Raw genomic sequence first — 10,275 nt, forward strand, 5'->3', positions numbered from 1 at the left:
TTTTATTATCGAAAGACTGACCATATTTCGTTTATTTAGGATTTTAATTTTAAAACTATATAAAGCTGCCAACCGGGCCTCCTAATGAGCATGAGATGACCTAGTTAAACCCTTATAATGTGTGTAAAAACAATTTTAAATCTTTGTTTAACCTATACATCAAACTGAGATTTGTTGGCCTCAGACTGGTAATCACAGGTCCATGCAACTGTCACACAGCATGTACACAAAAGTAGGTAAGAAGTATTATATGTAAAGTGAGTACAGAACATTGTATGAAATATTTGGTCTTGTATATTCAGGGGCATAACACCTAATTCTCATGGGCATACAATGCATCCTGGAACTCAGAAATAGACACATTCATGAGCCTACAAGGGAGAGCTAAGCAAGAGCAATGGAACAAATAAAACATCCTGTGCCCTGGGGGTGAAGTGGAGGCTTCCTGTGGCATCCAGGCCAGACCAGGAGCGTAAGTAGATGTCAATGTGTGTGGGGAGGGACTCTCAGGCAGGAGAGAGCAAGAGGAGCCAAGACCCTGACCACTCAGAAGACAGTGGCATATTTATAGTGGGTGAAAACCACATGCTACTCATTTCTATAAAATGTGTATCTCTTTCTCACACACATATGCACAGGACTGTCTATTAATAAGCTATCTTTAGAAGGATAAAAAGGAAAACAGCAACATCAGATGCCTGGAGAAAAGGAAGAGGATAGCTGAGGGACCAGGTGAGAGAACTGCTTTCATGTATTCACTTTGGTACCTTTTAAATTCTAGTTGAGATGACCATGTGCATGAGCTACTCACAGGAGGCAACAGTGAAGGGGCTCAGGCTGTGGAGACTGACCATCTGAGTTGAGTACTGGCTCTCTGGTTTATTTTGACCTCAGACATTTTACTTATTTTATTGTGCCTCAGTATTCTTACATGAATATTATTAAGAATATCAAGCGTAACTACATTGCTAAATTGTTTTAAAGAGTACATGAGATATGGATAATGTACTTTAAAATGTGCCTGGGCCTGTTTTTACAAATATTTACTAGAGCATACATACATATTCACACACAAATCCACAGAGTGCCCAGTACATAATCAGCCATTGTTATTTTTATTCAAACATCTTAAAAACAAAATATTCTAAAAGTTAGCCTTTAACCTATAAAAAAGGCAGGGGAGATTTTCAGTCAAACTGCTTGGGATATAGATCCTGGCTCTATCACTTATTTGTTGTATATTTCAGTCTCTTCATCTATGAAACAGGGAAATCACACTTTCTATGTCCTAGGGTTACTCTGAGAATTAAATGAAATGATTCACATATAGCATTTAATGCAATGGCATATAATAATGCTCAATAATTCTGCTGTGTGTGAGAGAGATTTTAAGTAACTAGTCATTTCCAAGGCTTTAAACATTAGCCTCCTGCTTAAAGTTGTATACTTGCAGCCTGGTCTTTCTTTGAGTTCCAGATTCTTCTGCAAGATGCTTTCTCCCTAATGGCCCTTGGACTTCTCTCACTACTCCAACATATAATAGCTCCCCGATGCCTATCATTACCCCAATCTAACTTCCCCGTTTCAGGAATCAGTGACACTATCTATCCATTTGTTCCATCAGGAATCCTAGAAATCATGCTCAGTCCTCTCATTCTCTCACACCTCTTTTCTTTCTTTTTTCCTTACTATACTAAGGACTGAACTAGAGACAATGTACCACTGAGCTACACCTCCAGACCATTTTATTATTTACCATTTTATTCTTTATTTCAAGACACAGTTGCCAAGGCTGGCCTTGAACTTATGATTGCCCTGTCTCAGCCTCTAAAATCACTGGGATTACGGGTGTGCACCACTGTGCCCTGCAATACAAGTATATGCCACAGCATTTGGCCTTACACCTCTCTTCTAATCTATCAAGTTCCAACAGCTCAATTCCCAAAATATCTCCCTAAGATAACTACTGAGGTCTAAGTCACCACCACACCACAACTATACTCTCCTCCTATTCATATGCCACATCCTTATGATTGTGGCACTCCTCAACTCAATCTACAACCAGGGTTCCCCATAACTCGGACTCAGTCTAACACTTCACTAATGCCTGAAAGAAATAATTTGAGTAGAAGACCAACTCTTCCACCCAGGCTCCTGTCTCACCCCTACCCTCCCTACATTAATCTTATCCTGATTCCTGGAGGGGATTCAGCCCTTTCATGTCTCAGTTTTTACACCTGCTGTCCTCTCATGCTGGAAGGCTCTATCTTCCCACTGTTCTCATTGCTAGATTCTTCTCGCCTCCAGGGCTTGGATGACATGAGAACTGGGGAAGTCAAAAGGGAAGACAGAAAGGAAAGGGTATCGAGAAATGTGATGGCGGAGTATTAGCAATGGGTGATGCACCATGTCAAGAAGCAGTTACCAGGGATGGTGATGGGGGGCAAGTCCCAGAAAGGAAAAGGGTACAGGGTCAGAATGGGGGGGGGGTGCAATGAGAGACAGGGACCAAAGTGGAAGTGATGGACTTGGAGGGCTGGTGGTGACAGGGCAAGGGATCAATAGCAACTGGGAGCAGTCAGTAACAAGTGAATGGTAAGCTACAGATACAAAGTAGCAGGTGGGGAAGTGGGGGTGGACCACAAAGGGAGCTCAGCTCTGGGCACAATGGGGGAGGCCTGTAAATCCCAGCAACTTGGAAGGCTGAGGCAGGGGGACTGCAAATTTGAGGCGAACCTCAGCAACTTTGCAAGACCCTATCTCAAAATAAAAAGGACTGGGATGTAATTCAGTGGTAGAGCACACCTGGGTTCAATCCTGAGTACCTTAAAAAAAAAAAAAACAAGGCAGGGGGAGCCAGTAAGAGGCATAGAGGAAGGTGACAGGTATGAAGGAAAAGATGATGGGGATTGAGAAAAGAATGGGGCAGTTAGGGGTAGGGAGACAGGCCAGAGAAGATGACAGAAGCGACCGGTGGGTGATATCTAGACCCTTAATATGGGGGATGCTGGGAAAGAGGAGCGATGATGGGGGGCACTGACGGGTGGGTCTCGCGCAGCAGGCAGGGCACGGGTGGGAAGAGTGTAAAACACGAAGGGTGCGGGAGCGCTGCCATCCGGGGCCCACCCACCTCGACAGGCGCAGAGGGAAGGGACGGGGTAGCAGGAAGGGGAGACACCGGGCTGCTGCCGACCAGGAGGCCACTGACAGGCTGCGAAAGGCACAGAGGCAAAGACCACCGACGGCACGGGGTGTCGTGACAGGTCTGGCCCTGCCGACAACACGGGTCACCGCCAGCGGCGCCAGCTGCGGAGGGCCTGGCGCGGTGGGGCCACACGGGGCAGGGGCAGGGGGGCCTTGCCAGGCGGAGGGGACGGTCACTGACAAGCGGGCGCCGACCGGCGGAGAGGGGACGACACTAGCGGCGGGCTGGCTGGCTGACGGGGTACTGCCGGCAGCGGGCCCGCGGGCCGACCCGAGGGGGCAACTGCCCGGGCGCCGCCGGCGGGGTCCCTCCACGCCGGGCCTCAGCGCGCGCGGCCGCACTCACCTGCCCCGCGGGCCGGGGGTGGCGGCGGCTCCTCGGAGGCCCGGGCGGGGCGCGGGCGGAGGCGAAGCCCGGGCGGCCTGAGGCGGGCCGCACGCACATGAGCCCGGCCCGGAGCGCGGCGCCTCGGGACACTGGCGCGGCCGCAGCGGCTCGGGACGGGCTCGGGGCCGCCTCGGGGCCGCGGGCGCCGCTCCGGTCGCTCCAAAATGGCGGCGACGAGCGCGCTCCGGGACGGGGCCTCGCTCGGGCGCGCGCACTGCTGGGCGGAGCCGCGCGGGGCGGGGCCTGGGTAGGCGGAGATATGGGGCGTGGTTTCGATTGACCGGGCGTGGTTCCTGGCGGCCGGGGAGGCGCCGACCCGCTGGGCTAAGAGCTCCCGCTTCGCGGGTTTCTGCGGGGCGAGGTGCGCCTTTCTCAAGCTTAATTAACTTTTGCTTGGGAGACTGCACTTTCTTTTTTTAAATATTTATTTTTTAGTTGTAGTTGGGCACAATACCTTTATTTCATTTATTTTTATGTGGTGCTGAGGATCGAACTCAGCGCCTTGCACGTGCTAGGTGCAAGGCGAGCGCTCTACCCCTGAGCCACAACACCAGCCCCCTTTTCTTTTCTTTTTTAAAATTGTAGATGGACACAATACCTTTATTTTATTTATTTTTATGTGGTTCCGGGGATCGAACCCAGTGCCTCATGCATGCTAGGCAAGCACTCTAACACTGAGCCACAACCCCAGCCCGGGATACTGCACTTTCTAATGCAAGAGGAGCCGCACCATAACCCACAAGTGGCCTGGGGTCTCTTCTCATGGCCACTCACGTTGGGGCACTTTGACCGCAACTCCTTGGACGCGAGGTCTGAAACAGCCTGACCCGGAACGAGCAGCGGAGTTCCCTGGAGTTAGCTTCCAAGAAATGGAGGTTAAAACGCGACAGCCTGTGGACCGGGAAGAGGACGCCCCGGTTGTCTGGCGCTGTCTTGCTGTGAGTTGCCCTTGCTCACCGGCCCCTCCCTGCATAAATTGAAGGTGCTGCTGGGCCGAGCTGCCAAATGGGGTCTTGGGACGGGGCAACAGATGCAAATGTCCCATAGCCATAAACGTGCAACTGTCTGCCTGCCTTTGATACTCTTCCTGTGCTCAGAGTCCCTGGGTAGGCAGGAGTCCACCTCCATTCACACCCACACTAGATTAATCAGCAAACCTGTAGCCAGCGCTCTACTAAGAACGTGCTGTTACAAGATCAGTTTCCCTCACCTGACTCACAACAGCCTTCCCAGAGACTCCCTACTTCTGTCCTGGAGCACCTGCAGTAGGTCAAGTCAGCACAGCACGGCACCCAAAGGGATCCAGTTAAAATAGGTCAGTTCACACCTCTGCCCCCAGGGGCTTCTGCCTCACACAGGATGAAAGTCAGAGCCCTCATTGTTGCCCTTGTGTGATTTTATCTCCCCTACTATTCCCTTTTTCATTTGGCTTATCATAATAACCTCCTGCACAGGCCATTTGCTCTCACTGTCCCTGTATCTTTGCATGCTCTTCCCCCTAGTTATTGGTATGCTTGCTGACTTGCATCCATTGCCCCTCACTTCCCTGGCCATCCTATTTCAAACCTCAAGCCTGCACCACACACACTCTTCAAATCCCCTATTCCTGCTTGTTCTTTCCTCCTCTGCAATGGTATCAGCATCAGAATCCCTAAGGAGACAGAAACCACACAATGATTTCAACAGAGAAAGCTTGACATAAATATTATTATCAATAATGAGATTATAAGTGAATAAAAACAACTGTATTCACGAAAGAGAAAACTTGGAAGAGGATCTCTTCCCGCAAATGGGAGGTCACTTCTTGTTAGAGAAGTGTGAATGCAGCCCATCTGACATTCCCTTGGTTGCCCTGGGGTAGAGTTATATGCAGCTGCAGAGCAGAGCTTGGTGGGCAGGAGTCCACCTTCCAAGGCACAGGGGGGCCAAGGCTGGAAACCTATCACTGAGATGCCTGCGACTCCCTGGGAATCCACTTGGGATGCCACTGAAGCTCCGTGGCCAGCTATCCACAGTGCGGCACCAAAACTTGATGCAGGTAAGTGCAAGTGGATGGGCCCATATGCCACTGGTGGTCACACAATAGGATCAAGAAGAGAAAGAATGCACATGGGAACCAAGAAGTCTGTTCCTCCTGCAGGGATTCTCCAAACCGCTACTGGCAAAAATTCACATCATGGAGGTGAGGAGAACAGGTGGAAAACTGGTTTAGTCAGCTCCGTATGCATCTTTTCATACGTTTGTACTTCCATGCAGCAAGTAAACAACTCTGTATTTTCATCTGACCAGATACTTTTATTTTATTGCAAGTGAAGAAAATCCTCATTCTTCCCCTAATAGGAAGATATGCACATTCACAATAGGCAGTATATCTATCACTGGCTGTTTTGAATACTCCTAAAATGCTGTTGCTGTCCCACTGAGAAATCTCTTACGTTAACACTTAAATAGTGAAATTAACCTCTAGAAACACATATATTTTTTAAAATGAAAAGGAGAAAAGTGATTAGTATGTGAAAATATATAATATAACAAGGATTGAGAAAATATGCAAAACTAATACATTCCTTGTTTCTATAACTGGTCGCCAGACATAGTTTGTATGTATGGTTCTTTAACCACCTTGCAGCATACACAGAATGGCTAGAACAAAGCCAGCTATTTCTGACACAGAAGGATCAAAGAAAAGGAACTCTATCACTAAGAATATCAAATACCAAGTTATTCACCAATAAATTGAAAAGGCAAAGCTGTGATATAAGATTTATGCTGCCTCTGGAGCACCACCAGAGTAGGACTAGCTGTGATCTGTCTTGTCCTTCCTCAAGAGCCACACAATACAACTAGACACAGGCCCAGGCACCAAAACCCCACAGAGAATGAACACAGGAGAGTCACACCTACATACACCACAATCAGATTGCCACATGTCAAAGAATATCATGAAAGTGGCAGGAAAGAAATGACTCATCACATAAAGGGGACTACAGTACAATTAACCACTGAGGTCTCATAAGAGGCAATGGAGGCCATAAGGGTCGTAAAATAATGTTCAGAATGCTGAAGGAAAAGTAAAGCCTGTCAATGATGGTGTGGCCCTGGGTTCAGTCCCTAGGACAAAAAGAGAAAAGAAAAAAAAGGGCTTTTGTAGTGAGTGGCACATGTAGGGCAACTTGATTACTCTTCATGTGAATTGACATCAACAGATTTTAGAAGGTTGAGTTTTTGGCAGTTGGGCAGTATCCTGCATTAAAAATAGATAAATAATTAATTAAAAAGCCCTGGCAGGCTGTGGTTGTGTCTCGGTGGGAGAGCACTTGCCTTGCATGTGTGAGGCATTAGGTTCGATCCTCAGCACCACATAAAATAAATAAATAAAGATATTGTGTCCATCTACAACTAAAAAAAATATTTTAAAATAAATAAATAAAAACAAAAAACCCTGGATAGGTCTGGGGATGTGGTTCAGCTGGTAGAATGCTTGCCTTCGCATGTACAAGGCCCTGGGTTCAATTCCCAGCACCATACAACCAACAAATTAATTGATTAATGAAATTTACTCTTAAAATAAAGCCCTGGCAAGTTGACATGGTGGCACACACTTGTAATCCTAGCAACTTGGGAGGCTGACACAGGATGATCGCAAGTTGAGGCCAGCCTCAGCAACTTAGTGAGCCCCTGTCTCAAAATAAAGTATAAAAAAGGACTGGGGATGTAGCTCAGTGGTAAAGTGGCCCTAGATTAGATCCCCAAAACCAATAAATAAATAGCCCTGGAAATGAACAAATTCTCGCCCTACTAGAAATTCTAAAAAAGTTCTTCAAGCTAAAAGGAAATGACACCAGAATTCACTCAAATCCACAAGAATGAACAAAGAGCTCTAGAACAAAATTCAGCAACATATAAAGATTATCTACTAAAGACTAGTGGGTTTATTTCAGGAATTCAAAATTGGTTTAGAGCCAGGCACAGTGGCACATGACTTTAATCCCAGTGGCTCAGGAGACTGAGGCAGGAGGATCACGAGGAGTTCAAAGCCAGCCTTAGCAACTTATTGAGGCCCTACAGCAACTTAGAGAGATCCTGTCTCTAAATAAAATACAAATCAGGGCTGGGGATGTGGCTCAGTGGTTAAGTGCCCCTGAGTTTAATAAATAGTGCCCCGGCCCCCCCCCCAAAAAAAATGAAATGCACCAAAAAGGGACAAATCTGAAAAGAAGCCGGACACCAAAGATTACCCGTTATATGGCTCCATTAAAATCATAACTTTTTAGTTATACGTATAGTAGTTGGGTTCATTCAGACAAACTCACACATGCATGGGATTTGATTTCAGTTTGTATGATTCCATCTTCTAAGTTCTGGTAGATGGTAAAATAATCTATAGTGCAAAAATCAGAATGATGGAGTCTGGGTGTAGAGACTAGAAAGAGGTACTAGAAAGAGTGATGATAATGTTCTGTATCTTTTTGTTTTTATTTTAAGAGAGTGTCTCACTGACTTGCTGGGGACCTCGATAAATTGCTGAGGACAGCCTTGAACTTTTGATCTTCCTGCCTCTGCCTCCCTAGTCACTGGGATTACAGCCATGTGCCGCCATACCCAGCATGGTGTTCTGTATCTTGCTAGAGTTTTGGGTTACACATGTGTTCATTTGTCAAAACTCAATGAATGGTCTATTTAAGATTCATGCATTGTGTCAGGTATGCTGGCCCATGCATATAATTCCAGTGACTCAGGAGGCTGAAGCAGGGGGATTGAAATGTTGAGCAACTTAGTCAGATTTTGTTTCAAAATAAAATAAAAAGGACTAGAGATGAAGCTCAGTGGTAAGGCACCCTTGGATTCAATACCCAGTACCCACCCCCATCATGCATTTTACCTAGAAGAAAAAAAAATACTAGTTAATGATAAACACATTAGATTTGACAAATACCTAATTATCCCTTTATCAAAGATTAAGCTTCTACTATGTGGAAGAAACTCTACTAAACATTAGGGGTGCATGTATGAATGTTGCAATTGTCTTGATTGAAAGTCATCTGAAAACAAGAATGACTGATGGATAGAGGTATGGATAAATGTACAGAATAGTAAGGATATAACATTAATTACAGATGTAGATTTTGTGCAGTAAATTGACAGTCATTGAACATTCATGGTCATCTTTTCTGTAAGAACATGTGAAAACATTTGATAGCTCATCATAATGCCAAGGGGAAACCTGATAACTCTCTAGACTTAACCCACTTGATTTTTTTTTTTCTTTTTCCGGTGCTGGGGATGAACACAGGGTGTACACAAATGCTAGGCGAGCCATCTTTCACTGAGCTACACCCTAAGCCTCTTCATCTTCTTAGTTCCTTTACCTTCTCAAGTTACTTGCTTTTAAGCAACTACAAAAATCACCAACTTAAAGGTGGGTATCTGGTGGCTCATGTCTGTAATCCCAGCTACTCAGAAGGCTGAGGCAGGATCATCCCAAATTCCAGGCCAACCTAGGCAACTTACTGAGTGAAAGGAAAGTGACCACAACACTCGGAGTGACCAAGAGATCTTTTTGCAGCAGTGCAACAGAGGAGAAGAGAGAGAGAGAGAGAGAGAGAGAGAGAGAGAGAGAGAGGAGAGCATGCGTGCAAGGGAGACAGATCAAGAGAGAGAGACAGAGCAAGAGAGGGTTTTAGATGGGCAGAGAGTCTCTGGAGCCAGAGGAGTTGGTCATGAGTTGTAGGTCTCTGTCTTGGGCATCAGGGCTGGTAGTCTTAAAGAAGTGGTTGATTGACCAACTGGTTGGTGAATTTGTGTATCTGATCTTGCAGGAACTTCTGTAGGCAATTTAACATACATGGTCCTATTAGGAGAAACATAGACAGGACTAATAGGGGTCCTGTGGGGGGGGGGAGCCAAGGCCATACTTGACTGAACATTCCCCATGGAGCCTGTTGGCCTGGTTGCTGTCTCCTCTTTTGTAGCTGTTGGAAAGAGAAATTAGAAGGTTCTAGGTATGGATTTAATAGAAGAAAAATGTGTTTCTGGATAAGAGAGTCTATTAAGTAAACAAGAGGGTTTAAGCAAGTGATAAAGAAGGTCTGTGTACATTGGCTATATAGGTGTAAGTAAGTGCTAAAGAAAGTCTGTGTATACAACCTATGGTTAAACAACAACTGTTATTTTGCAATATTGTAATATGTTATTTCTTTAAGAGCTAAACTTGATTAATATAAAACATCAATGTAATTGTGGTACTATTACTCTTCTTTGTGTATTAAATGTGTTCATATTTTCCAGGTATATAATTCATTAAGATAGAAGCTTTTAAAAAATATATCAAGCTGGTGTTCTCTAAAAGGTTTCATGGAATTTTAGACTTATAAAAATAACATATTGGAGATTTATTTATATCACTTAATGTTCTATAACTGGACCTGTTATCAATAAGATTAATATAAAGTTCTATAAACTGGGTACAATTTAAATGCAATATCATATTGTATTAGTATTCATGTGACATCAAGCAACAATATATGTAAACTTTATAAAATGATATTTAAAAACAAAGATCAGTTCAATAATAGAACACTTTACCTAATATTTATAAATCTTAGCCTTACCTGAGATAAGGCTCTGCCTCCCATCTTACTATATGTCAGAATGACTCCAAAGTAGGCCAGACTTCAGCTAAA

General features: G+C 45.1%; 1 protein-coding gene and 1 non-coding gene across 12 annotated transcripts in view; one reads left to right on the plus strand and one right to left on the minus strand.

Moving 5' to 3' along the window:
• Ppp6r2 (protein phosphatase 6 regulatory subunit 2) overlaps positions 1-3,696 on the minus strand; it is a 96,285-nt gene extending 92,589 nt beyond the window's left edge. For 4 of the 11 annotated variants that reach the window (XM_071609360.1, XM_071609361.1, XM_071609357.1 and 1 more), the window contains exon 1: positions 3,551-3,690. The gene's annotated coding sequence lies outside the window, so the exon portion shown is untranslated. Of the gene's footprint in view, positions 1-3,550 lie in introns of all 11 variants that reach the window. The other 7 variants (XM_027953205.3, XM_027953204.3, XM_027953203.3 and 4 more) reach the window with 4 other exon arrangements.
• A 3,030-nt stretch (positions 3,697-6,726) lies between these two features.
• Positions 6,727-6,897, plus strand: LOC139705283 (U11 spliceosomal RNA). The gene has a single exon (XR_011707202.1). It is a non-coding gene; the product is annotated as a U11 spliceosomal RNA (small nuclear RNA).
• The last annotated feature ends 3,378 nt before the right edge of the window (positions 6,898-10,275 follow it).

Source organism: Marmota flaviventris, chromosome 3, assembly GCF_047511675.1.
Source record: "Marmota flaviventris isolate mMarFla1 chromosome 3, mMarFla1.hap1, whole genome shotgun sequence".
In the NCBI taxonomy this organism is placed as follows: Eukaryota; Metazoa; Chordata; class Mammalia; order Rodentia; family Sciuridae; genus Marmota; species Marmota flaviventris.